Source organism: Desmodus rotundus, chromosome 6 (genome assembly GCF_022682495.2).
Source record: "Desmodus rotundus isolate HL8 chromosome 6, HLdesRot8A.1, whole genome shotgun sequence".
Lineage (NCBI taxonomy): Eukaryota > Metazoa > Chordata > Mammalia > Chiroptera > Phyllostomidae > Desmodus > Desmodus rotundus.
The window spans coordinates 59,437,682-59,463,817 of record NC_071392.1 but is presented as its reverse complement, the minus strand read 5'-3'; the positions used below and the strand labels follow the sequence as shown (position 1 = coordinate 59,463,817).

The 26,136-nt window shown below is 42.1% G+C and overlaps 1 pseudogene; it reads left to right on the top strand.

Annotated features, from left to right (window-relative positions):
• LOC139441017 (host cell factor 1-like) overlaps nt 1-23,270 on the top strand; it is a 47,701-nt pseudogene extending 24,431 nt beyond the window's left edge.
• Nucleotides 23,271-26,136: the final 2,866 nt, after the last annotated feature.

Genomic DNA, 26,136 nt, shown 5'->3' with positions numbered 1-26,136 from the left:
ATGGCCTTTATTATGTTGAGGTATGCTACCTCTGGTCCCACTTTGCTAAGTGTTTTTAGTATAAATGAGTGCTGTAGCTTATCAAATGCTTTTTCTGCATGTAGTGATAGGATGTGTGATTTTTGTCTTTCTTTTTTTTATGTGATATATTACCTTTATTGTTTTGCAAATATTGTACCATCCTTGCATCCCTGGGATGAATCCGACTTGATCATGGTATATGATCTTTTCAGTCTATTGCTGTATGTGATTTGCCAATATGTTGTTGAGGATTTCAGGGTCTATGTTCAACAGCAAAATTGGCCTATAATTTTTTTCTTTTTTGTGTCTTTGTCTGATTTGGGGATTATCCTGGCTTTATGTAGCCAGGATGATGCTGGCTTCATAAAAAGTCTTTAGGAGTCTTCCCTCTTTATGTACTTTTTGGAATAGTCTGAGAAGTATAGAGGTTAGCTCTTCCTTAAATGTTTTGTAAAATTCATCTATGAAACTGTCTGGTGCATGGCTTTTGTATGCCAGGAGCTCTTTGATTACTGTGTCGCTTTCATCAGCTGTTATTGGTCTGTTCAGGCTTTCTGCTTCTTCTTCATTCAGTTTTGGAAGATTATATTTTTCTAGAAATTTGTCCATTTCACCAAGGTTTCAAATTTCTTGGCATATATTTGTTGGTAGTAATTTCTTTCAGTTATTTGTATCTGTGTCATATCAGTTGTAATTTCTCCTCTTTCATTTATGATTTTATTTGTTTGGGTCCTTTTTCTTTTTTTTGTGATGAGTCTCATAAAAGGCTTCTCAATTTTATTTATCTTTTCAAGGAACTAGCTCCTCAATTTATTAATCCTTTCAGTTGTGTTATTATTCTCTCTGTCATTTATTTCTGCTCTTATCTTGGTTTTTTCCTCCTTTCTGCTAGCTCTGAGCTCTTTGTTGTTGTTTCTCCAGTCCTTATAGATGTAGAATTAGGTAGTTTATTTGAAATGTTTCTTTTTCAGTGGCCTGAGTAGCTCTGAACTACCCTCTCATGACTGCCTTCTCTGTGTCCCTTAAGTTTTGTACTGTTGTGAGTTCATTTTCATTTGTTTCCATAACCTTTTTGACTTCTTCATTGATCTGCTTATTAACCCATTGTTTAATAGAAAGCTTTTCAATCTCTATGAATATGAGTGCTTTTTAGTTTTTCCCTTGAAGTTGGTTTCTGGTTTCAGGCCTTTGTTGTCTCACAGAATGCTTGGTATGATTTTAAGTTTCTTGAGTTTGTTGAGGCTTCTCTTGTATACAATCATTAGGTCTATCTTTGAAAATATTCCATATCCATTTGAAAAGAATGTGTATTTTGCTTGTTAAGGATGAAAGTTTCTACATAACAGTTAAGGCCATTTGACCTAGGGCATTGTTCAATGCCACAATATCCTTGTTGATATTTTGTTTGGAAGATGTATCCATTTTTGACAATGGTGTGTTAAAATCCCCAACTATAATTGTACTGCCATCAGTATCTTTCCTGAAGTCCTCCAAGATTTTCCTTATATATTTGGAAGCTGCTATGTTAGGTGCATATGTGTTTATAATACGCATGTCTTCTTGATGGAGTCTTCCATTGAGTAATATGAGCTGTCCTTTTGTGTCTCTCTTTTTTTTATGTCCTTTGTTTTTAACTCTGTTTTGCCCGATATAAGCATTGCTACACCAGCTTTATTTTTCCTGTCCATTTGCTTGGAATATTTTCTCCAACCATTTACTTTCAGTCTATGTAGGTCTTTTGTTCTGTGGTAGGTCTCTTATAGGCAGCATATGTGTAGGTCATATTTTCTTATCCTTCCAGCTACCTTATGATTTTTGATTGGAGCATTTAATCAATTAACATTTAAGGTTATTATTGATAGGCACTTATTTATTTATGTTCTAGGTACTTACTTATTTATTAGGTACTTTGTTCCTCTCTCAAGCACTCTTTTTCTTTCTCTTCTTAAACTAGTCTCTTTAGCATATTTTGTAGTGCTGGTTTGGTGGAATTATATTCTTTGAGAGTACTTTGTTCTGAGGAACTCCTTATTTTCCCTTCATTTTAATTGAGAGTCTTCTTGAGTAATCTAGATTGCAGGCCTTTGCTTTTCATTACTTGGAATATTTCTTGCCATTCCCCTCTAGCTTTTAATGCTTCTGTTGGGAAATCAGCTGATAGGCTTATTGAAGTTCCCTTGTATATTACTTGTTTCTCCCTTGCTGCCTTTAAGATTCTCTCTATCTTTAAAATTTGGGACTTTATGAGGCCTCTTTTGGTTCATCTTGATTGGCACCCTCTGTGCTTCCTGCACTTGTACGGTTTTTCCCCTCTCCAGTTGGGGAAATTTTCTGTCATTATTTTTTCAAACAGGGTTTCTATCCCTTATTACTTTTCTTCTCCTTCTGGCATTCCTGATTTAATGTTGTTGCATTTCATGTTGTCTTGCCATTCCCTTAAGCTATCTTATGTTTTTAGTCTTTTTTCATGCAGCCTCTTTACCTGGGTATTTCTTTTCTTTTTCTTTTTTAAATTATTTTATTTATTTATTTTTAGAGAGAGGAGAAGGGAAGAAAAGAGAGAGGGAGAGAAACATCAAATGTGTGGTTGCCCCTCATGTGCCCCCCCAGGGGACCTGGCCTGCAACCCAGGCATGTGCCCTGACTGGGAATCAAACCAGTGACCCTTTGGTTTGCATTCTGGTGCTCAGTCCAATGAGCCACACTAGCTGGGGCATGGGTATTTCTTTCTAGTTTGTCTTTCAGCTCACTAATTCACTCCTCCACTTAATCCAGCCTGCTTCTTTTCCTTCTCATGTATGTTTTATTTCAGAAATTGTATTCTTTATTTCTTCCTGGTTCTTGTTTATAGTTTCTATTTCCTTTTTCATACTGTTGTAGTTTCCACTCAGTTCCTTATAGTTGACAGTGAGTTCCTTTCTGCATCCTTATCACTATTCTTTCAAGTTCTGTATCTGACTGTTTGTTTGCCTCCATTTCATTTAGCTTTTACTGTGGAGCTTCCATTCCTCTCATTTGTGGTTTCTTTCTTTGTCTCCCCAATTTAGTGACTCTCTGTTTGTTTCTGCTATTCCCAAAGCTCTGCTTTGCAAGCTGTCTTCACAGGGTTTGTTCTGTGGGATTCAGTGCTGTCATCTCTTTGATCTCTTTGTCTGGATGCTTAGGGTTCTCCTTCTGTTTGTGTGGGCTCTCTTGTTATACTTGGGCTTTATTGTTGGTGGCTCTTTTGTTGTTGGATTATCTCCTTCAGTGGGTTTGCTGGTATTCACAACTCCCACCTTGTCCTGTATGTGATCAGGCAATGGGTGAAGGTGAAATGGAGTAAGACAGTGGAGAGTGTCCTATGGGATTTAAAGTAATAAGAGAACAGGTAGAGAACAGATAGGAGGTCCTTTGGAGAAGTATAACAAAAACCTTGATAGTTCATCCAACTAGCCATTTGTATAAAATGTGAAAGAGAGATAAGACTCTCATTAAAAGTCAAAAAGAATGTGAGCTGACTTTAAAAAACAGAGCACTTATGTGAGGTTAGGTGGAGGAGAAATAGTGTAAGAGATAGAAAGTTGGGGTACAGCTGTGACAGGCAACTTCCGTGTTAAACTCCTGTGATTCCGGGTTAAGCTTCTGTGCTTTGTTCTTGCTTTTACCAAATAAGGTAGCTAGACCTAACTTCTGCATTGGGCTTCTGTAACCTTGCTTTGCCACGTAGGCAGGGAGTAGGGGGCTATCTAAACCCTGGAAGGTCAGAGCTTGGGGCCCAGAATTTGGAGACTGCCTCCTCTGGGTCTGCATGCGTAAATAAACTCCACTTCGCTACCCCACAACTTCATCTGAGTCATTTGTCCTGTAACACTGTGAGAGAATAAAGTGAACCACTATGGTCATAAAGCTCAGGAAGATGGCTAAATGGATTAATACCAGGGAAGGGTGCCAAATGTGATTTGGAAAAATAATAATACAAGAAATATGTAACCTGAGTAAAAATAAAAAGTAAAAGATTGAGAGTAGTGTGTTATTGGAATACAAATGATGTGGCTGGTCCGATGGTAGTGGATTATTAGAACTCAACTAAAGTTAGTGGAATACAAATGATGTGAAAGAAAAAAAAAATGAGAATGTAATATGAAAGGGAGAATAAAGAAAAACAATCAAACAATAAAATCAAACAAACCAAAACAGAAAAAAAACCCTAAATGGCAAGAAGAAACATAAAAAATAAAAATAAGAAAATAAAGAAATAAAAATAACAAAAGATAAAATAAAATAAAAGTTATGAAGGATAGCAAAGTGAAATTAATTCAGCTGTTGGTGTTAAGTTTCTGACTTCATTCTGGATCTATCTTTGGTCCTCTCAGAGCTCCGGGTCTTATTTTCTTACATTTGGAAAAATAAAAAAGCCTTCTGCTGCCTTTAAACCTGCCAAATGGGGACTCTGTTGGTTTTCCTGGATGCTGCAGGCTGAAGGGGGCTGGGCTTCATTTTTTTATTTTTTTCATTTTTTGCAGTTTTGTGAGGTTGGGGGCTCATTCTGGGCTACTATATTCACAGATGTCCAGTTTCCATTCCATGCCCTCCGAGCATTGTGCAGCCTACACTGTGCACTGATCATATGCACCATGCTGGCACCTATGGTCTGCCTCATTATGCTTTCCTTTATTTGGTCTGTGAGGTGAACTGAGTAGGAGCAAATCACACCTCTCCTTAACAATCTTTAATAGCCTGGGCCTGCATGCACACAAAGTTCCTTTAGGGCAATTTAATTCCCCTATTGAATCAATTCTCTCTGGGGGCTGCTACTTCATGAGCCCCTGCTGCCCCTCTTTGAGCAATCCCTGTGGTGCCCTGAGTGGGAGCAAATTGTGTCCCCCTTCCTCCCTCTTTGCTGGCTCTGCCGCTGTGGGCAAGCAGTCCTTCACTGTGGCTGAGAGCATTTTTTGAACGAATTCCCCTGTTTGCAGCAGGCCATTGCTAATAAGTGCTCGGCTTTCCACACAGACCAAGTATCCGACCAGTCCAGAGACTATCTGAATCATGACCAGTCATGGCCCATCTCTTTTCCATCGACAGGTGTCACCCAGCTCCCCAATTTCTCTGGTACTGTCCCAGCCAGCAACCATAGTCCCAGCTAAGATACACTACCAGCTGTGTGTCTCTTAGTGCATATTTAACCTCCAGCAACTTTAAGCATCCAGGTCTCTCCTGGCGCAGATCTGTGAACTCGCCCCTCTGGGATGACATGGAGCTACCCAGTCACAATCACTGACCAGGCTTTCCTTCAAAGTTGCCGCAGCAACTGCTAGCCCCAACGAGAGCCCAAGGACCCTCCACCACCCTACAAAATCTCCTTACTATCCATTTTTAAACATCCTCTGCAACCTTTGGTTTCCAGACTTCTTATCAGCTAGAATTTTGCTTTACCAATTTTTATGGTCCTTTTCTTATCCCATCCTGAATTAAGATTTTCCTTAAAATCTACCCCCTGACTTTTCTAAATTTTTTAAAGATATTATTTATTTATTTTTAGAAAGAGGGGAAGGGTGAGAGAAAGAGAGGGAGAGAAACACCAATATGTGGTTGCCTCTCACGTGCCACCCAGGCATGTGACCCAATTGGAAATCTAACCAGTGACCCCTTGGTTTGCAGGCCGGCACAACAGCCAGGGCTCAACCCCTGACTTTTGTTCTCAAAATTAGATATGTCATTTTGTGTGTGTGATTCTCATACTTCCAACTTTCACCCTACTTTAATTTCATGCCTCAGTTTGAACATTTACATTTTGATGATGACTTTTACAGTAGAATCAACATGTCTAAACTGATCCCAGCACCCTCCTTCCAAATGTAGCACTGGTCCCCAATCACCCTTTTGATGGGTATGTTTGCCCTAGTCATCTAGACTTGAAACATCAAAACTGTGCTTGATGCCTCTTTGCCTTTCACCCATATCCAATTCATCCTCGCTGAATCTACTACATATCCCCATTTGAATCAACTTCTTTTCCTTTACTCTTTTTTCTTTATAGTTTTTATATATTTTGACAATTTCATTGTTAATTTCATTGTGAATTATGGATTATTTAACTTTAAGTTGATTAAATATTTCCAGTATTTTCTTGCTTATTAAAAGTAAAGGTTAATGCTTGTTACCTACTTTCAGAGTCCATAACAATCAGGTATAATTGTACTGACTCCCACAAATAGATAATAATCCCTATATAAAACAGTTTAATTTTTTAAGAAAGTACATACATACAGAAATAGAGATACATATAGACATAGAAAGATATAAATATAATAAATCTTTATGCAGACGGTGCTCAATATTAACAGTTGAAAGAGTGATGTCATATAAATAAATAAATAAATAAATATTCAAAGAATTTAGCAAACAGCATTCCAAGACAAATACATAATCAAGGCAGAAGTCCAGAGTCAGTGAAGGGTAGAAAACAGTTTTAAGGAAGAAAAATGGCAGCCAATGTAGATGAAGGGGAAAGTGGGACAATATTGTCCTGGAGAGGTAAGTGGGTTTGAAATCAAGCAGGGCCTTGTGAGCCATGGAAAAGTGTTTAGGTATTATTCTACATGCAATGAGAAGTCACTGAAGGGCATGAATAAGGGAGTCTTTTCAAACAATTACTGTGACTTGTATGTGATAATGAATTGGAAGGGAGCAAGAGGTAAAAAAAGAAACAAGTTTAGAGGCACTAGTGTAGCTTAGTATCTTGGATTGGGTAACAGCAAAAGAGTTGCTCAGATATGGACTTTTTTTGAAAGCAGAATCTTCATGAACTTGCTGGTAGATTGTATGTGGATAGGGAAGAAATAAAAATCTAATTTTGTTAGCAATAAAATAGTGCCATACACAGAGACGGTGAAGACTAAAGTGCAGACAAGTCTGGGGAATCAAGTGTTCTGTTTTGAACACACTAAGTATGAGATTCCTGTTGACAACCTAGTAGATCAAGTAGATAGATAGATAGATAGATGATAGATAGATAGATAGATAGATAGATAGATAGATAGAAAGAATGATAACAGTTAATAATTTTTAAACACTACATATGAGGTACTGTTCTAAGTACTTTGTGTGTATCATTTACATTGTAATTTACTCTTCAAAATATCTTTAGGAAAGATGAGTATGACCCAGTTGGCTTAATCAGTTTTCTGCCTCATCTACTATTACTAAGCATCTACTTTAAAAACATCCTTAGGCCCTGTCTGGTGTGGCTTAGTGGATAACTGTCTGCTGGTCTGTGAACCAAAGGGTTGCTGGTTTCATTTCCAGTTCAGGGCACATCCCTGGGTGGCAGGCTGGGTCCCCAGTGTGGGGCATGTGAAAGGCAACCACACACTGATGTTTCTCTCCCTCTCTTTCTCCTTCCCTTCCCCTCTCTCTAAAAATAAATAGATAAGATAATTTTTTTAAATGTTCTCAGAACTACACACATGCACATTCTTTCCACTCTTCCCTTTCTTCCTGCCCCAGATTAAACTTTCCCCAACAATCCAGCTCTGTAAACATACCTTGGGGGTCGGGAAGATGGCGGCAAGATAGCTGGGAGTGGAGTCCACTTCCCCTCAACACCAGTGAAACACCTAGCTGATCTGAGGAGCAGAGCAAACAGCCAACGGTATTCCAGCACATATGAAGATTGGAGACCTAAGATAGAGGACATTGAAAGATCTGACAGTAAGAAGAGTGCTTAAGTACAATAAGGTCCCTGGGACCTGTGCGGGGACCAGGGCAGCTGAAGCCCCAGCCCGGACACAGGGTCTGCTGCAGGATTCTTGGGAGAGAGCCAGGCTGAGCTGTGTGAGCAGCCAGGTGCTTGTTTGGACCAGGGGGGCTTGAATAGGAAGAATTTCTCAAAAAGAAAAAGAAAATAGAGGCACGCAGCGGCTAGTTAGAGGACTCTCCGCAGCAGCCTTGACCTCTGGTGCCCCTCCCCCCTCAGCCCCTGGATAGTGAACGCTGGATAACCAGCCCCAGCACACACCTGAAGTCCAGTTGCGCGCACCCAGATTAGTGGACTAGGGGCCCACAACTGAAACCCCAGCTGGCCGCCCACACCTGAAACCTCAGGTGGGTGCGCACCTGGAGCAGAGGCTAGCTGCCCCACGCACAGGCCCAAGGCAGCAGACCAACCAACTGTGCAACTCAGGCCCAGAGCTGGGGACCAGCCAGCCCACCACCCAGGCCCAAAGCAGCAGATTGGCTGATCAACAGCCTGGCTGCCTGCCAGGGGCCACACCTAAAAGAACAGGTTCTGAAAAACTCCTACCTAGCCCCTGCACACAGAGCCCTGCAGGGCCTACTGGCGCTCTAGGAGGAAGGCAGAACACCTAGCAGAGGGGAGCTACAGGGCTGGGGGAGACTGCATTCCCCGGAAAGACTCGACCCAGTAGGGGGCTGAACTACCCCATAGCAGCACCCAGAGCCCCTAGCATCTAAGACACCAAAGAGCAACAAGGGGGAGTGTGAGTTGCCCCTAATTGGTGCAACTCAAGGACAGCACAACTGGTGAACTAAAGGCCTAGTAGGGAGCAGAAGGACCCTGAGGAACTGGATTGGAGGCTGAAGAACAGCTAAGAGTGTGACTCAGGAAGGGAGAAAAGTGAAACCAATCCTTCCAACCACCCCCTCCAGTTCCACACACAGGAAGACCAGGAGAACTAACCTAACCGGTTTAGAGCCAGCAGAAGACTTTTTTGTTTTTTCTTTCCCCCTTTCCCCCTGAATTCTTTCTTCCTTTCTGTCCTTCTTTCTTTTTTTATTCCTTCTTCCTTCCATCCTTTACCTTTTTTATTCCTTCTTCCTGCCTTCTATTATTTATTCTTTTGTTTTAATTTTTGTTAAAAAATTCCTTCTTATCCTGCCTCCGATCTTTCTTTATTCCTTCTTCCTTCCTTCCTTTCCTTTTCTATACCCTTTTTCCCTCCTTCCCTTCTTTTTTTTTTTCTTCTCTCCCCCCACCCTTTCTCTTTTACACACAGGTGAGACTAGAAAACCTGGAGTGCTGAAAAGATCAGAGTTAGACTGTGTTACACCCATAAACGTCAGCTCAAGACCACTGAGCCCAGGAGATTAAGGTGACACCACCACTGAATCCCATTGGCATTCTACCATAGAACTTCATACCATAAACCCACGGAGTCAGAATAGAACATTTAAGAAGCAGAGACTAACAAGAAGAGTCTCACAAACAATGGGAAGACAAAGAAACAATCCCCAAATTAAAGGAAAGGAGGAAGTCTCAGAAAGAATGCAAACTGAAAAAGAGACAAGTCAACTATCAGATACTGAGTTCAAAGCAATGGTTATCAGGAAGCTCACTGAGCTCTCTGTGCTCACAGAAAACTACCAGAAACTACAGGGAAACTACAATGAACTCACTGCAACCTATATTAACATCAAAAAGGAAATAGAAACTATCAACAAGGGCCAAGCGGAAATGAAGAATACAATTTCTGAATTGAAGAACACAGTAGAATGAACGAAAAGCAGACTTGATGAAGCAGAGTATCGGATCAGCGAGCTGGAGGACAAAGTAGAAAAAGACACCCAGAAAGAGCAAGAAAAGGAAAAGAGGCTCAGAAAGAATGAAGAGGGATAAAGGGAAATGCAGGACAACATGAAACGTCACAATATCCGTATAATAAGCATACCAGAAGGAGAAGAAGAAGAGCAAGGGATAGAAAACCTGTTTGAAAAAGTAATGATGGGAAATTTCCCTAATCTGAGGAGAGAAAAAGTACCCAAATCCAGGAATCACAGAGAGTCCCAAGCAAGAGGAACCCAAAGAGACCTACTGCAAGACACATCATAATTAAAATGGCAGCATTCTAAGACAAAGAGAGGATCTTAAAGGCAGCAAGGGAGAAACAGGAAGTAACATACAAGGGAGCCCCAATAAGGTTAGCAACTGACTTCTCACTGGAAATGCTCCAAGCCAGAAGAGAATGGCAAAAAATATTTCAAGTACTGAGAACCAGAGGCCTGCAACCAAGACGACTTTACCCACCAAGGCTCTCAATCAAGATAGAAGGCCAAATAAAGAGTTTCCCAGACAAAAGAAGTCTAAAAGAATACACTTCCACCAAATCAGCTCTGCAAGAGATGCTAAAGGGACTGCTTTAAGGAAAGGAAGGAAAAGAGAAAGACAGAGGAACACAGGTAGGAAAAAATGGCAATGAATAACTACCTATCAATAATAACCTTAAATGTAAATGATTCAAATGCTCCAATCAAAAGACATAGGATAGCTGAATGGATAAGAAAACATGACCCACACATATGCTGCCTACAAGAGACCCATCTCAGGACAAAAGACTTAAACAGACTGAAAGTGAAGGTCTGGGAACAAATTTTCCAAGCAAATGGACAGGAAAAAAAAAGCAGGGGTAGCAATACTCATTTCAGATAAAATAGACTTCGAAATAAGGGTCATAAAGAGAGACCCAGAAGGTCACTTCATAATACTCAAAGGAAGAATCCACCAAGAAGACATAAACATTGTAAATATATATGCACCCAACATAGGAGCACCCAAATACATAAAAAACCTTGGAGGACTTCTAGAAAGATTTTGACAGCAACACAATTATAGTAGGGGATTTTAACACCCCACTGTCAAAATTGGACAGATCTTCCAAGCAAAATATCAACAAAGATACTGTGGCATTGAATGATGCCCTAGATGAAATGGACTCAACTGATATATAGAGAGCTTTACATCCCAAAGAAGCAAAATACACATTCTTTTCAAGTGTACATGGAACTCGTTCAATGATAGACCACATGATATGACACAAAGCAAGCCTAAACAAATTCAAGAACATTGAAATCATATCAAGCATTTTCTCTAACCACAAGGGACTGAAACTAGAAACCAACCCCAAATGAAAAAACCCAAAACATTCAAAATCATGGAAACTGAATAGCATGCTATTAAACAATGAATGGGTCAAGAACGAGATTAGGGAAGAAATCAAAAACTTTCTGGAAACAAATGAAAATGAACTTACAACAACCCAAAACCTATGGGACACAGCAAAGGCAGTCCTGAGAGGGAAGTTCATAGCAATACAGGCCTACATCAAAAGATAGAAAAATTTCAAACAAACAACCTAACCCTACACCTACAAGAACTCAAGGAACAACAACAAACACAGCACAGAGCAAGCAGAAGGAAGGAATAACAAAGATCAGAGCAGAGTTAAATGACATAGAGACTGAAAGCACAATTCTAAGGATCAATGAATCCAGGAGCTGGTTCTTTGAAAAGATAAACAGGACGAGCCTTTAAGTAGGCTCATCAAGAAAAAAAGAGAGAGGATCCAAATAAACACAATTAGAAATGAAAGAGGAGAGATTACAACTGATACCACAGAAATACAAAGGATTGTAAGAAATTACTATGAAGAACTGTATGCCAAGAAATTTGAAAACCTAGATGAAATGGACACATTTCTAGAAAAATATAATCTTCCAAAACTGAATGAAGAAGAAGCAGAAAACCTGAACAGACCAATAACAGCAGACGAAATTGAAGCAGTCATCAAAAAACTCCCAACACACAAAAGCCCTGGACCAGATGGTTTCCCAGGAGAATTCTACAAAGCATTTAAGGAAGAGCTAACCCGTATCCTTCACAGACTATTTGAAAAAATCCAAACTGATGGAAGGCTCCCAAACTCTTTTTATGAAGCCAGCATCATCCTAATCTCAAAACCAGATAAACACACAACAAAGAAAGAAAACTTAAGGCCAATATTGCTGATGAACATAGATGCTAAAATTCTCAACAAAATTTTGGCAAACCACATCCAGCAATACATTAAAAAGATCATACACCATGACCAAGTGGGATTCATCCCAGGGATGCAATGGTGGTACAATATTCGCAAATCAATAAACATAATACATCACATCAACAACAGCAAAGACAAAAATCACATGATCATATCAATAGATGCAGAAAAAGCATTTGATAAGATACAGCACCAATTTATGATAAAAACACTAAGCAAAGTGGAAATAAAGGGAGCATTCCTCAACATAATAAAGGCCATAAATGAGAGACCTACAGCCAACATCATACTCAGTGGACAAAAACTTAGAGCTTTCCCACTAATATCAGGAAGAAGCCAAGGATGCCCTTTCTCACCACTTCTATTCCACATAGTATTGGAAGTCCTAGCCACAGCGATCAGACAAGAAAAAGCAATAAAAGGCATCCAAATTGGAAAGGAGGAAATTAAACTGTCACTGTTTGCAGATGACATGACAGTGTACATGGAAAATCCTATAAACTCCACCAAAAACTACTTGACCTAATAAATGAATTTGGCAAAACAGCTGGATACAAAGTCAATACTCAGAATTCAAAGGCATTCCTTTATACCAACAATGAAACAGCAGAAACAGAAATCAGGAAAAAAATCCCATTCGATATAGCAACGAGAAAAATAAACTACCTAGGAATAAACCTAACCAAGGAGGTAAAAGACCTGTACTCAAAAAACTACACAACACTGAAGAAAGAAATTCAGGAAGACACAAACAAATGGAAGCATGTACCATGCTCATGGATTGGAAGAATTAACATCATCAAAATGGCCATACTACCCAAAGCAATTTATAGATTCAATGCAATCCTTATTAGAGTACCCGTGACATATTTCTCAGATATAGAACAAACATTGCAGAAATTTATATGGAACCATAAACGACCCCGAATAGCAGCAGCAATTTTGAGAAAGAAGAACAAAGCAGGAGGGATCACAATACCTGATATCAAACTGTATTACAAGGCCACTGTCATCAAAACAGCCTGGTACTGGCATAAAAACAGGCACATGGACCACTGGAACAGAACAGAGAGCCCAGAAATAAACTGCAGTCTTTACGGTCAATTAATATTTGACAAAGGAGGCAGGAGCATAAACTGGAGCAAAAATAGCCTCTTCCATAGACGGTGTTGGGAGATCTGGACAGCTACGTGCAAAAAAATGAAACTCGATCACCAACTTACGCCATACACAAAAATAAACTCAAGATGGATAAAAGACTTAAATATAAGTTGTAACACCATAAAAGTCCTAGACGAAAACATTGGCAGGAAAATCTCAGACATTCCAGGCAGCAACATCCTCACAGACATGTCCCCTAAAGCAAGGGACATAAAGGAAAGAATAAACAAATGGGACCTCATCAACGTAAAAAGCTTCTGCATGGCTAAAGAAAACAGCACCAAATTACAAAGAGAACCAACAGTATGGCAAAACATATTTGGTAATGATACCTCAGACAAGGGCCTGATCTCCAAAATATATAAAGAACTCACACAACTCCACTCCAGGAAGACAAACAACCCAATTAAAAAATGGGCAAAGGACTTGAACAGACACTTCTCCGAGGAAGACATACAGAGGGCCCAGAGACATATGAAAAGATGCTCAGCATCACTAGCCATCAGAGAGATGCTAATTAAAACCACAATGAGATACCACTTCACACCAGTCAGAGTTGGCAAGATAAAGAAATCCACAAATAAATGTTGGAGAGGATGTGGAGAAAAGGGAACCCTAGTGCACTGTTGGTGGCAATGCAGACTGGTGAGGCCACTGTGGAAAACAGTATGGAATTTCCTCAGAAAACTAAAAATGGAGCTGCCCTTTGACCCAGCAATTCCACTGCTGGGATTATAGCCTAAGACCCCTGAAACACCAGTCCAAAAGAACCTATGCACCCCAATTTTCATAGCAGCACAATTTACAATAGCCAAGTACTGGAAGCAACCGATGTGCCCATCTGCAAACGAGTGGATCCAAAAACTATGGTATATTTACACAATGGAATTCTATGCAGCAGAGAGAAAGAAGGAGTTTATACCCTTTGCAACAGCATGGATGGAACTGGAGAGCATTATGCTAAGTGAAATAATCCAGGTGGTGAGGGACAAATACCATATGATCTCACCTTTAACTGGAACATAATTAACAAGAGTAAAAATCAAACAAAATATAACCAGAGACATTGAAGTTAAGAACAATCTAACAATGGGCAGGGGTGACTGGGGAGTGTACAGTGAGGAGAGAGGAGTGCAGGAGCTACTGTGAAGGATACATGGACAGGATGGGGGGTGAGGGTGGAGGTGGGGGAGGGAGGGGGGTTCAGCTGTGGTGGGGTGGAGGGATGGGGAGAAAAGGCACACGACTGTAATTGAGTAACAATACAAAATTAAAATTTAAAAAAAATTGTAAAAAAAATTAAAACCATAAAAAAAAAATACATACCTTGCTCACTTCAAGATATGCTGGCATATTTCTTGAATGACAACTGCTTACTTTCCTGCCTGGACAGCATATATTATTGATGTTTAATTCTCTCACAGCACATTCTCACTGATTACTGTTTTGGACCCTCTGGAAATGATTGCTTGCCTACTTACTAACAGAAATTCTAGATACCATTTTTGCCTACAATGCTGGATTTCCTCTCAGCACCTGCAACTGTTTGTGTACCCCAAACACCTGCTCTACTCCAATGGTTGAATATAATTTCAGAGTTCTGTTCTTCCTGTACAGTGCTATTCTGTTTCAGTGAATGGGCAATAAATGGTCATTATCTAAGCTGCATCTGTGCCTACAATTAAAATTGATTTGAATGTGTGGTTTTATCATTAACAAAAACAGTAAAATAACCATTTCTTCAGACTGTGACACCCTGAATACCACTGTTATGTTTTACCTGCCTTTAAGTCCCAAGCTCTAGTGCACTACCTAGCACATAGCAGATGCTCGGTAAATATGTTTGGATGAACAGAATAAATGAATGACACTTTTAGGCAGTTAAAACTAAGCCAAATGCCATGTGGATAAGAGAACAGTTCTGCTTAGCTGACTTTATTTTTGAAGTGGTTAATGTCAGACCAACAATTTTTCAAATTTTTGTTAATCAGGCTGACTTACTATAGATGTTTACTAATGTTTTTTTTAATCAAGAATAGTAAACCTATAATTTTGAAGTTCGTGAATAGTAACATGAATCCTTATTCATGTTACTGAATAACATGAATAACAATAAGGATATGAAAGTAACATATCCTTTGAGGATATGTCATGAATCATGAGGTGGAAGATATTAAAAGGGAACTGTGAGATAATAAAATCACCTTCTTTCTAAGGAAAATAGTGGCTTTTTTTAAAGTGGTAATGCCTTCATAAGATTTCTCAGGCACATGTATGATCACTGCCCAAAGTGTTTTTCCAAAGGAATAAAACAGAGCAACAAAAGTGTATTTCTATTTGGAAATAAGTTGCCTTAAATTCCATATGGATGTTTGCATTTAAAAAGGAATAGGTTTCTTCACACAGATCAGAATGGCCATCATAACCAAATCAACAAACAAGTGCTGGTGAGGTTGTGGAGAAAAGGGACCCTAGTACCTTGTTGTTGGGAATGCAGACTGGTGCAGCTACTTTGGAAACAGTATGGAATTTTCTCAGAAAACTAAAAATGGAACTGCCTTTTGACCCAGCAATTCCAATGCTGGGACTATACCCTAAGAATCTTGAAACAATAGTTCAAAAGAACCTATGCGGCCCAATGTTCATAGAAGCACAATTTATAATAGCCAAATGCTGAAAGTAGCCTAAGTGCCCATCAGTAAATGAGTAGATCAAAAAACTGTGGTACATATACACAATGGAATACTATGCAACAGAAAGAAAGAAGGAGCTCCTACCCTTTGAGACAGCATGGATGGATCTGGAGAGAACTATGCTAAGTGAAATAAGCCAGGCAGTGAGAGACAAATACCATATGACCTCACCTTTAAGTGGACCCTAATCAACAAAACAAACAAACAAGCAAAATATAACCAGAGACATTGAAATAAAGAACAAACTGACAGTAACCAGAGGACAGGTAGGAGGGGATAATGGGTGGAAAAGTGGGAAGGGTTGTAAAGAACAACTTTGGACACATGGACAAATCTAAAGTGGGGTAGGATCAAGGGTGGGAAGTTAGGATGACTGGTGTGGGAGGGAGTGGTGGGGGGGGAATGGAGACAACTGTACATTAAAAAAATGTGAAAAAATTTAAAATATAAAAGTACAAGCTGTGAAAAAAATAAAAAGGAATGGTTTTAAGTGGCAATTACAAAGCTTAATGTGATTCCCTGGTAGGTAAATAGTCAGATGTATTTAACTGTTTTACAAATTTATATCATAAGTCATGGGGAAAATAATCTTATTAAAATTGACAAAAAATAGGAAAAATGCATCTAAGAATTATCATAGGATTAAAACAGCATATTGGCTGTATGAGTATGATATCAGCAACCAATGTTTAAATGTCAGTAAAATAATGATTTGCCATGTTTTTTAACAAAACACTACTGTATTAAGTGTTCTTACAGAATTGAGCTACACATTTCCACTCCAAACAAATATGTATTGTACAGAAATCTACAGGAAATGTAGTTGCTTTTTGAACCTTAACATTTACCTTAGTCTCATTAAGAATTCTTTTTCATTACATTGTAAACATCCTTTCAGTCCTAATCAATTTATGGTATGGTGTTCATTTCTTGATCTACATTTCTCTCGGTGTTTTTAATGGTAAGCAATAGTAATTAAGGGAGAAAACACTAGTAAAGAAAAAAGAATGACGTTCTTGGGGAGCCTGTTGAGGTGTGGGGATTCCCCACCCCTGCAGGAGCTTAACTAGCACTGCTGTGACTGTGACAGCACTGGAGGTGCTCCTGTTCTCCTTGGCCATGGTGACTCAAGACTGCTCCAATGCACTGTGAGAGACGCAATAAATGGGCACCACCTGTATACCCACTACCATCACCTTGTGTACGGGTGCAGGAAAGCCCTAGGATGGGCAGTGGTCCCTTGCCAATGACCCCTGTGAGATGTACCCAATCACTTCCACTAGCACTGCCCTACTCCTTCACACCAACCCCTCCCACAGACCATAGTGTTTGGGTTGGAAGGGACAGTATCACCTACCATTGTTCCCCAGGCTTGTACTTCATTGCTGGTTCCATTCTCCAGAGGGTATATTCCAATCCTCACTATCCCCCACCCTGTGAGATACATGGGACAGGCACCACGCACACAGATACCACCATCACCTCCAACAGGAGTTCAAACAAAGATTTCCCACTGCTTCCAGTGACCAGGGAGAGGTAGAGAGCACCCAGGGTGACAATGTGAACATCACCAGCTCTAGTCCCCTAGTGGGTTATATCCTCCATGCTGACACAAGCTGTGCTTTGTGCTTCCCCTAGAAGAACTCTATGACCACTATAAACACTCCTACAGCCTGCCTCCAGACCCAATGAGTAAATCTGTTGAAGTCCTGTCAGCCTCCCAGACCCCTGAGCTCTAGGCTGCTGTGGCCCTGAGCAGTACAGGGGACCCATCTTCAAACTAGGAGCCTGCCAACTGGCCATTGTAGTTGTCCAGCCACCTTCACCCACACAGTCTAAAATAAACCAGTTGTTACTTCCCCAAAAGCTGATGGCTGAAACCCAGGCAGGCACTGCCACCCTCATGTTAATACCCCTAAGGAGCTGGTGGTGACTGCTACTGCCAAAGCAGCTGCCCAGGCTGCAGACACAGAGGAAGCCCAGGCCCTGACCACCCAGGCTGTGCTCCAGGCTGGACAGCAGGCTGTAATGAGCACCTGGGAATCCATGAACACATCCAAGGTGGCAACAGCCGTGACAGAGGTAGAGCTAGGCCATGGCCAGGGCCAAGGCTACCACCACTCTTATTTCACTGACACCATAGGAACTGGCCACCCTGGTGCAGCAGCAGCAGCTGCAGGAGGCACAGGCCCAGCAGTAGCACCACAACCTTCCCACAGAGGCCCTGGGCCCTGCCAACAGCGTCAACTCCCTGACTATTGAAAGCAACTGCCTCACAAGCTAGCTAGGCTGTCCCCAGCACCATGGCCTTCTTGCCCTTCACAATCACCAAGAAACTGACTCCTTCCAACATGTCTGTGGACCCCCAGCCAGTTGTGGGAGCCAGTCCTGTAAAACTGTAGGCTGTTGCTACCCTGACTGAGGTAGCCAATGGCATTGAGTACCTGGCTTGAAGCTAGACTTTGCCCAGCAAAGACTGTAAAGAAAGAGAATCAGTGGTTTGATGTAGGGGTCATTAAGGACACTGATGTAATGCTGTCTGTCCCATCTGATGATGCCTTGGGCACTGTTCCAGACTATAACCAGCTGAAGAAGCAAGAACTGCAGCCCTGCACAGCCTATAGGTATTGTGTTGTCATTATCAATGTCTGTGGCTGGGGATCCTTCAGCAAGATCTCAGCCTTTAAAATGGTCTGCCTGGTTTCCCAGGGACCCCCATGCCATTAAAATCAGAAGCAGTCCAGTTGGTGCCCTGACCAGTGTGGCTCAGTTGATAGGTTTTCATCCACAAAATGAAAAGTACTGGTTGGGTTCCTGGTCAGGGTACATGCCTGGATTGCAGGGTCGGTCCCCTGTCAAGGCACGTAAGAGGCAACCAATTAACTGATGTTTCTCCCTCACATCAATGTTTCTCTTCCTTTTTCCTGCCCTTCCCCTCTCTCTAAAAATAAATAATTAAAATATTTTTTTAAAGTAACTTGTATTCAGAGGTAGTCTGAGAGGGCTAGTATGTGTCTTCACCAAGGATGGAAGTCTATAGAAGGAGCAAGCTGACAGCACCAGTCACTGGGTCTATGAATTTACAGCATTGTCCCTAGGCCATGCAGTCTTCCTAATGACATACTCTCTGTGATCCCCTATAAGATCATCATGTACTCTGTGTACCTGGCCATCCAAAGCTCACAGGACACTGGCAAGCCCAAGAGCTCCACCCAAGGCCAGCAGGCCTTTATGTGAGTTTACTATGGACCCAGTGCCTCTTGTGTCCTACAGCCCTTCAGCCTCTCCAATGCCCACACTGACTGTACCACCAAGCCTGCCATCATATTCCGCACTGCTGCTAAAAACAAGAAAGGCTATGGCTCAGCCACCCATGTGAGGTGGTTGCCAAGAAACCAGTAAAGATAGCTCTGGCCCCAAGCTGACCAGCAAGCAGCCCATTTCCTCTCAGGAAATGAAATCTGCTCCAAGGTAATCTAAGGTAGGTGGTTAGTGAGAGGCAACTAGCTTGCACCTGGATTCATCTCAAGAGATCCCTCTGCTTCAGGAGCACCACCCACCAGGGTTAGCAGCCCATTCTACCTGCCCAGTGCTCACACTTACCCCTCTCAAGCTACTTGCCACCACTATTCCTTCTTTCTCCTTTTCTCTCTCCCCATGTTTTTAAAATAATCTCAAGAAAGTATATTTTACCATTGTGATTGGAAAGAAGCAGAGGCAGGTCTAGTGCGCCTCCTCCACCTTGCATCCTCCACTGGGGGAATGAGTTAGCCACAGAGTCCTTGGGCCCTGAGGGAGAGAAAGAGAAACTTAGAACAAAGATGTGGAAACAGTGGAGGCATGAAAATACACAGCCTTTGAAGAGCCTCTTGCTATTTATCACCCTGGGCTTGAGGGGGAAGCCAGAGACCTTAGTGTGGTGGGGAATTATATACTATTACCGAATGGAACCCCCCCTCTCCCGGGGTCCCCCTGTACTAGGTTCACCTTGCCCGCCACCAGGGAATTATAGCTCTCAATGCCAGAGGTTGATGAAAGCAAAGGAACTATTTATTCAAAAAGTTACACAGAATAATGACTTAATGTGGTCATTAAAATCCCAAAGTCCCTTAAAACACCCACAAGCACAAACAGTCTTTCCTTCCCCGCTTTGCCCAGTCCAGGGTACCATACCTCAGGAAAAGAAATAGAAGTCCATGCATGACTCAGGTAGCCCCCCATTCTTCCCAGTGATCCATGCTCAACTGGCAGACCTCCGTGGTTCCCAGCATCATCAGCTGCATGCTGCCACAGTCTCCAGTTCTTAATTCAAAACCATGTGGCACCTACTCATGGCCCACCAGCAAGAGTCCTTTCACCCCTTTCCTTCCCTCAACGTCTCTCCTGCATTCTTCCAAACTGCTAACAAAGCTCTGCATTGCTGCTATATCTTGCTTTCCAGCTTCCTAAGCTGCCTGGCAAACAGAGCCCCAAAGTCACATAGTTCTGACCTCTCACCAAAGCCACAGAGTTCTCCCTTGCATGGCTATCGAGCCTCAGTTTAAATCCCAGCGCCAATCTTCTTCTGAATCCCAATTTCTGACTCATCCCACTATGGCTACATCTGCCAGTATTCCCTTATTTTTCCAGCTTTTCTGGGCTGCCATAGTAAGTCTGGGCAGGCTTGGCCCCATGGAGTGGAGCCAATCATCTCCACATTCTCACTAGATGCCATAACCAGAGGGTGTTGCCTCCCAGTTACATCTTGGGTGGAAGTCACTCCTATCTCCCTGGCTCAAAGCACAGCCACAGTCATTTAACATATCCATGAAACCAGTTAAAAGTTATACATATGTTAAATGACTGTTCTAGAGTTTATTTGCAAAACTGTTGATATGCAAAATAACTCAAAGGCCCTGCTCCTTGTGTCCCATCCCCCATTTCAGACTTGTGGGGTTGAGGACATCCTATATTTTTAATATTTCCTGGATGCTCTGAGTTCTGGACCCCATTACAAATCCCTCTATGGAGGGACTCTGGCTGCACAGAGGGACATGGAAGCCAGGGAAAGGTGCCCCTCAGTCCTCCTCCCCAGCCTCTGCTCCTAGAGGCAAGAGAGGCTTTGTGGGGCACCCTGTGCTGGGTGTCTGTCTATTTCTATTTTATTTTGTTCCCTTTGCATTCCCTGTCACTTAACAGCCTGCCCTTTACTTATCCAACCGATCTCTGCTAAGTGATCCCATAGGACACTTACACATTTTCTCAGAGGCCTTGTATCAGAAGCTTACAAAAGTTCCCCTTCCTTCTTCTTACCCATTTAAATCAAGAGAAGAAAGAAAAGAAAAAGAGAAGCAGGGAAAGGGGCCTCATGGTGACTTGAGCAGTGTTCTGTGAAAACCTCCTGGCTCCCAGTAGAGTAGCCACCACTGAGCCTGGCTTCAGCCCCAGTGAGTTGAGGCTAAGGACCATATCACCAACTGTTTCATTTGTTGTATTTTTTTAAGTTGAAAGTCATGAAGTTAACATTTTTATTGTAATTTTAGTTTTAGCATGGGGGTTTTGTCCCTTTTTGTTGTTTATAGCTGAGTATAGAATGTTTTTTTTCTTTTCTGTACTTGGCTAAGCCTTGACATGGATCTTTCTGGAGGAAAAGGTGGAGACAGCCAGGGCAGGAGAGGTGAAGACTCTCCTATGCAGAGCTGGTGTTTGCTGCCCAGCCCAACCTCCTCTTGCTGGTCCCTGACTTCTACCCTTTTGCCTGTACCCACATCTTTGAGACAAAGGAAGTGTAAGCTCACAAACTTCACTCTCCACGGGCAATTGAATCACATCACACCACAGGGGTGAGTTTGAGATTCCACAGGAGCATAAAGTCATTCAGGTTTTTGAAGATAGCCCAAGGGTCAAGGCCTAGGATCTTCCTAGTTCTGGGTTCACAGAACTCTCCACCACCCTCTTACCCCTACCTCTTTGGCATAGCTAGTTTACAATTTAGAGCATCTGACACCCTCAACTGTTGCCTTCTGTATCCACTCCCTCTGCAGACAAAGTTGTAAGAAAAAAGGTCTAGTGGGGGAATAAAGGAAAACCAGTTTTTAGAGGCATTATTGACAGGGGACTCAAGAGTTGGAAAATTTTAGTTTAAGGGAAAATGTTATAAGCCTAGTAAGTAATGTATGTGTTAAAGCTTTTGTTTCAGAAACTACAGTTAAGACCCATCCTGGCTCCTGGGAAAAACAGCCGACCTTCTGGGGCACTGTTAAAGATTACTACCTGGGGACAAGTGGAAGCATCCAGGCCTTTGTGTTCCAGGGAGACAGACTGACCACCCACCCCCTGGGAACAGCTAACTGCCCAGGACAGGAATGTTGCAACTTCTTTCACGTAATCCCCCCTGAAACTCAAAGCCCTCTCTGCACCTTATTTATTCCCTGTTATAAAATGCCTGGCCTGGAAAGAGAAGGGAAGATGGTTTGTTAGGGTATGAACCCACCATCTTCTTGGATCACAGGCCATCTGAATAAAGCACCTATAAAAATTAAATTGCTGTCATTGCTTATTGGGTTTGGTAGTGACAGGCAGCCCAAAGGCCAGTGGCTTTTCTGGTTTCATTATGAGAGGGCAAGTGTGTGCCTTCACCTAGTATGGGAGTCTGTGGAAGAAGAAGGCTAATAGTGCTAGTCACCAGGTCTATGAACTTACAACACTGTCCCCAGGCAATGCAGTCCTCCTAGTGCCAGATTTCTTGGACTCTCTACTGCCAGACTTCTCAGTCTCTGCTTGGAGTGGCTAATGATCCAGCTCTTGGCCCACGCCCCAGCTTTAGGCAAGGAGCAAGGCTTACAAACAGGTTACACAGGATTTATTTACTTTTCCTTTTTATTGAATTCACTGGGTGACACTGAAATGGGGTGTCAGAGCAGAGGTCCCTGGAAAAGAGGGAAACCCAAAAGCAAAAAAGCAGGGTGGCTGGAAGGGTGCCTATTGAGCAGAAGGCACAGTGCTTAAGGCTTATTGCATAACAAAGGTAGAATATAATAGCCCATGCCTTCCCAAAAGGAGCTGTGGCAGAAGGCTGCTGCATGCAGGGCAAACTGTAAAGAAAGTCAGTGTAACTATGAGACCAAGAGACAGAATAACAGTCACTCCTCACTCACAACCTGGTGGTGGGGGAAGCTCATACAGTGCTTGCTTATATGAGCTGCAGGAGCCAGAGGCCTGGAAAAACAGATGCAAGTGCACCTGTGTGTGACTGGGAAACATTTGCCCTTACTAAAAATGGCAGCTAAAAGAGAGTCAAAGACACTTACTAAAAATGGCAGACGTTGATGCACCACAGAAATAGCTAGACACTGCGTCTGGCTTCCTGTGCACGTGGAATTTCAACAGGACCTTTTTAAAGCAAGGGCACAGAAAACTTTCTCGTTCAAGTGTGCTCTCACATGCTTGGCACAGAGAAGTCACTCATTTGCTTTGGAGCTTGGTGCAAGCTCTCTATATGGCTTTTGGCATTTGGACATTCTAGGCCTCCAGCCCTGCTCCCAACATGGGTGAGAGTGGTCATGGGACCAGGCAGATGCCAGGCCCAGCAGGGGCTTAAACCTTGCATGGATGGGAGCCCACTCCTGGAGGCAGGGTCCCATGCTGGGGTGTGTGCCTCCCTAGGCTCCAGCCTCTGGGACACAAGGTATGGCACACAGTTCCTGAACCACTACATGGAGACTGGGAGCAGTGCACCACAGATCCTGAAGGAGAGAACTGCTGCAAGAAGATGGCAACTCTGAAACCCACAAGTGTACATGTCAGAGAGGATGGAGATCTGTTTGCATGACTCGCTTAAGGATAGATAAGGAAATGGGAAGCTTCTGGACATGGTTTTGGCTTGTACTCTTTTGGGGAGCAAGAGAAGTTCTGGGTCTCATGGAAGAGAAGGAATCAAGCAGGAGTACTCTCAGCCCGCCCCCAAGTTTGGAACCTTTGTTATTTGAGAAATTCGGTTTTTCTTGCCAACATTGTAAAGAATTACAGATCAGCAAAGTCTATCAGCATGCAGGCAAGGTTTATTAGTTCTAAATTCTCATGCAAGAGAATGGGGCTTAGCTAAGGTGGGGGTTGAAAAGCATAGATTCAGGGCAGGGCAAGGTAAGGGCAGCAAAAGGCAAGGGTGGCAAAAGCATCAAGTCCTTTGTCCTGGGGACTTATATAGTTAGAAGGATGATGGTGAAAAAGTTACATATTGATTGACAGCTATAGGTGGTGCCAGCTTCCCCAGGAGGACATGACTACCCAAGCATAGGTATGTGTGGGGGACTATTAGCCTGAATCCTTATCTTGCTCCAGACTCCATTTGTTCATCTTGTTGTAAAACAGATATGTGACAGGAGGCAGTTAATTAAAGTTGAGTCAGTTACCCAAAGTTATTTATGGGCTATTTCTGTAAGCACTAGGGACCCACTTGTAAAACAGATAGTGACCAGAGGTAGGCAATTAACCGAAGTTGTTTCATGGACTTTTTCTTTGGACACTGTGGACTTCCTCTTGCCATCCAGGCCTTGGGATGAATGCACAATTTCAAAGGCTTTCTTTCCCAGATAGTGGAAACAATACATAGAATTTCAAAGTGTTAGCATGGTGTGTCTTGTGATGTTGGAACACTTGGCAATATTATTGGACCAGCCTCAGGACTGCTGAGTTAGTGCGTAAGACATGTCTACCTCCTCCTCCCTGCCTTGGTTTACTATCTATCCAACCTAATACCCTGTGAATAAAAACCTGTTTCCTTTGATACAAATTGTTTGGTCATATATAAGGGCACCAGGAAGCTGAAGCCTAGTTTGCATGGTTACATTGGTTAACAAAATTATGCAGGCTTCAGGTGCACAATTCTGCAACACATCATCTGTACAATGTACTGTGTTCACATACAAAGATTACACAAGATTTAAAATTAACCCATCTTTTCAGACCCCCCCCATCTCTGCTCTGGTGACACAACTGAGGCTGCATCCCCCTTCCCTTCCTCCACAGACCCTCCCATCCACTGGCTGGCTTCCTCTGAGGCCTCTGGTTTATTGCATAATAATATATTTCACTGTGAAAAATATCACTTTTAGTCACCTTGGAGCCCACTTACATGGTCCTAATTGTTTCCCCTTCCTTTGCCCCTTGTTTCTGATAATAGTACTTCCAATTGTCTATTGTAGAGTAACCCCTAAAACATATTGAGAATGATTTAATATTACCATAGTGTGATGTCATTTTGTGATATTTTGAACAATTAAAAATGGCCTGTTTTGAAACAAACAAAAAGATTGGAGTTCAAATCCTGACTGGGCATCTTCTTTCTTGTGTCAACAAAGAATGTCCAAACCTGTAAGAATTTTTATGAGTTTATTTGTGCCAAACTGATGACAACTGCCAGAATCAAAATCTCAACAGATAGAAGAAAATGATCCAGAAAATAACAGTTTTGCACCTTATTTTATACATTACAATCAAATGAGGAGGCAAGTGTAAGGGGTTACATGAAATTCAATGGTGACAGATTAGGGAGTGGGGGAGAAAGCAAAACTGGGAAATCTCTGGGATTGGATAAAAAGTAACACAAATAGCCCTGGCTGGTGTAGCTCAGTGGACTGAATGCTGGCCTGAGAACCAAAGGGTCACTCGTTTGATTCCCAGTCAGGGCACATGCCTGGGTTGCAGGCCAGGTCCCCAGGAGGGGGTATGCAAGAGGAAACCACATGTTGATGTTGCCCTCCCTCTCTTTCTCCTTCACTTCACCTCTGTCTAAAAATAAACAAATATAATATTTTTTTAAAGTAAAACAAATTGATATATACTTCTTTTACATAGGTGGTTATAGCATAGTGAAGAGTTAACAATTAACATGATAATGGGTGGTAGGAAGATGACGGTGATGCAGGTGGGAGCTGAGCCCACTTGCTCTTGCAACCAATTGGGATACCTAGCTGATCTTCTGAAGAACAGAGTAAATAGCCAACAGAATCCCAGCTAACGTGAAGTTTGGAAGCCAAAGTGCAGAGGGCACTTCAAAACAGGTGGTAAAGAGATTTTGTAGGTCAACAGGAAGGTCCCCAGGTCTTGCACCAGAGACCACGGCTGCTGTGGGAGCACTGGAAGAAAGTTGGGCCAGTGATCACAGCATAGAGGCTCGCTCCCCTCCCAGAGTGGGGAAGTCCCAGACCTGTGCCAGGAGAGATGAGTATGCACAAAGTTGCTAGGGGAATAAATATGCAGTAAGAGACAAACAGCCAGCAGCATACCCTGGCTGGGGCAGAGGTCACCATCTGGGAGAGTACCAGAGAAATTGGGGACCCAGGTGACACCTAGAGCTTGGAGAAGAGAGGAGACGTGAGGCCATGACCCTAATATACTATGGACAGTTCAGAGTATTGGAATGTGTGGAAAGTCAGGCACTGGTTAGGAGTGGCAGTGACACCCAT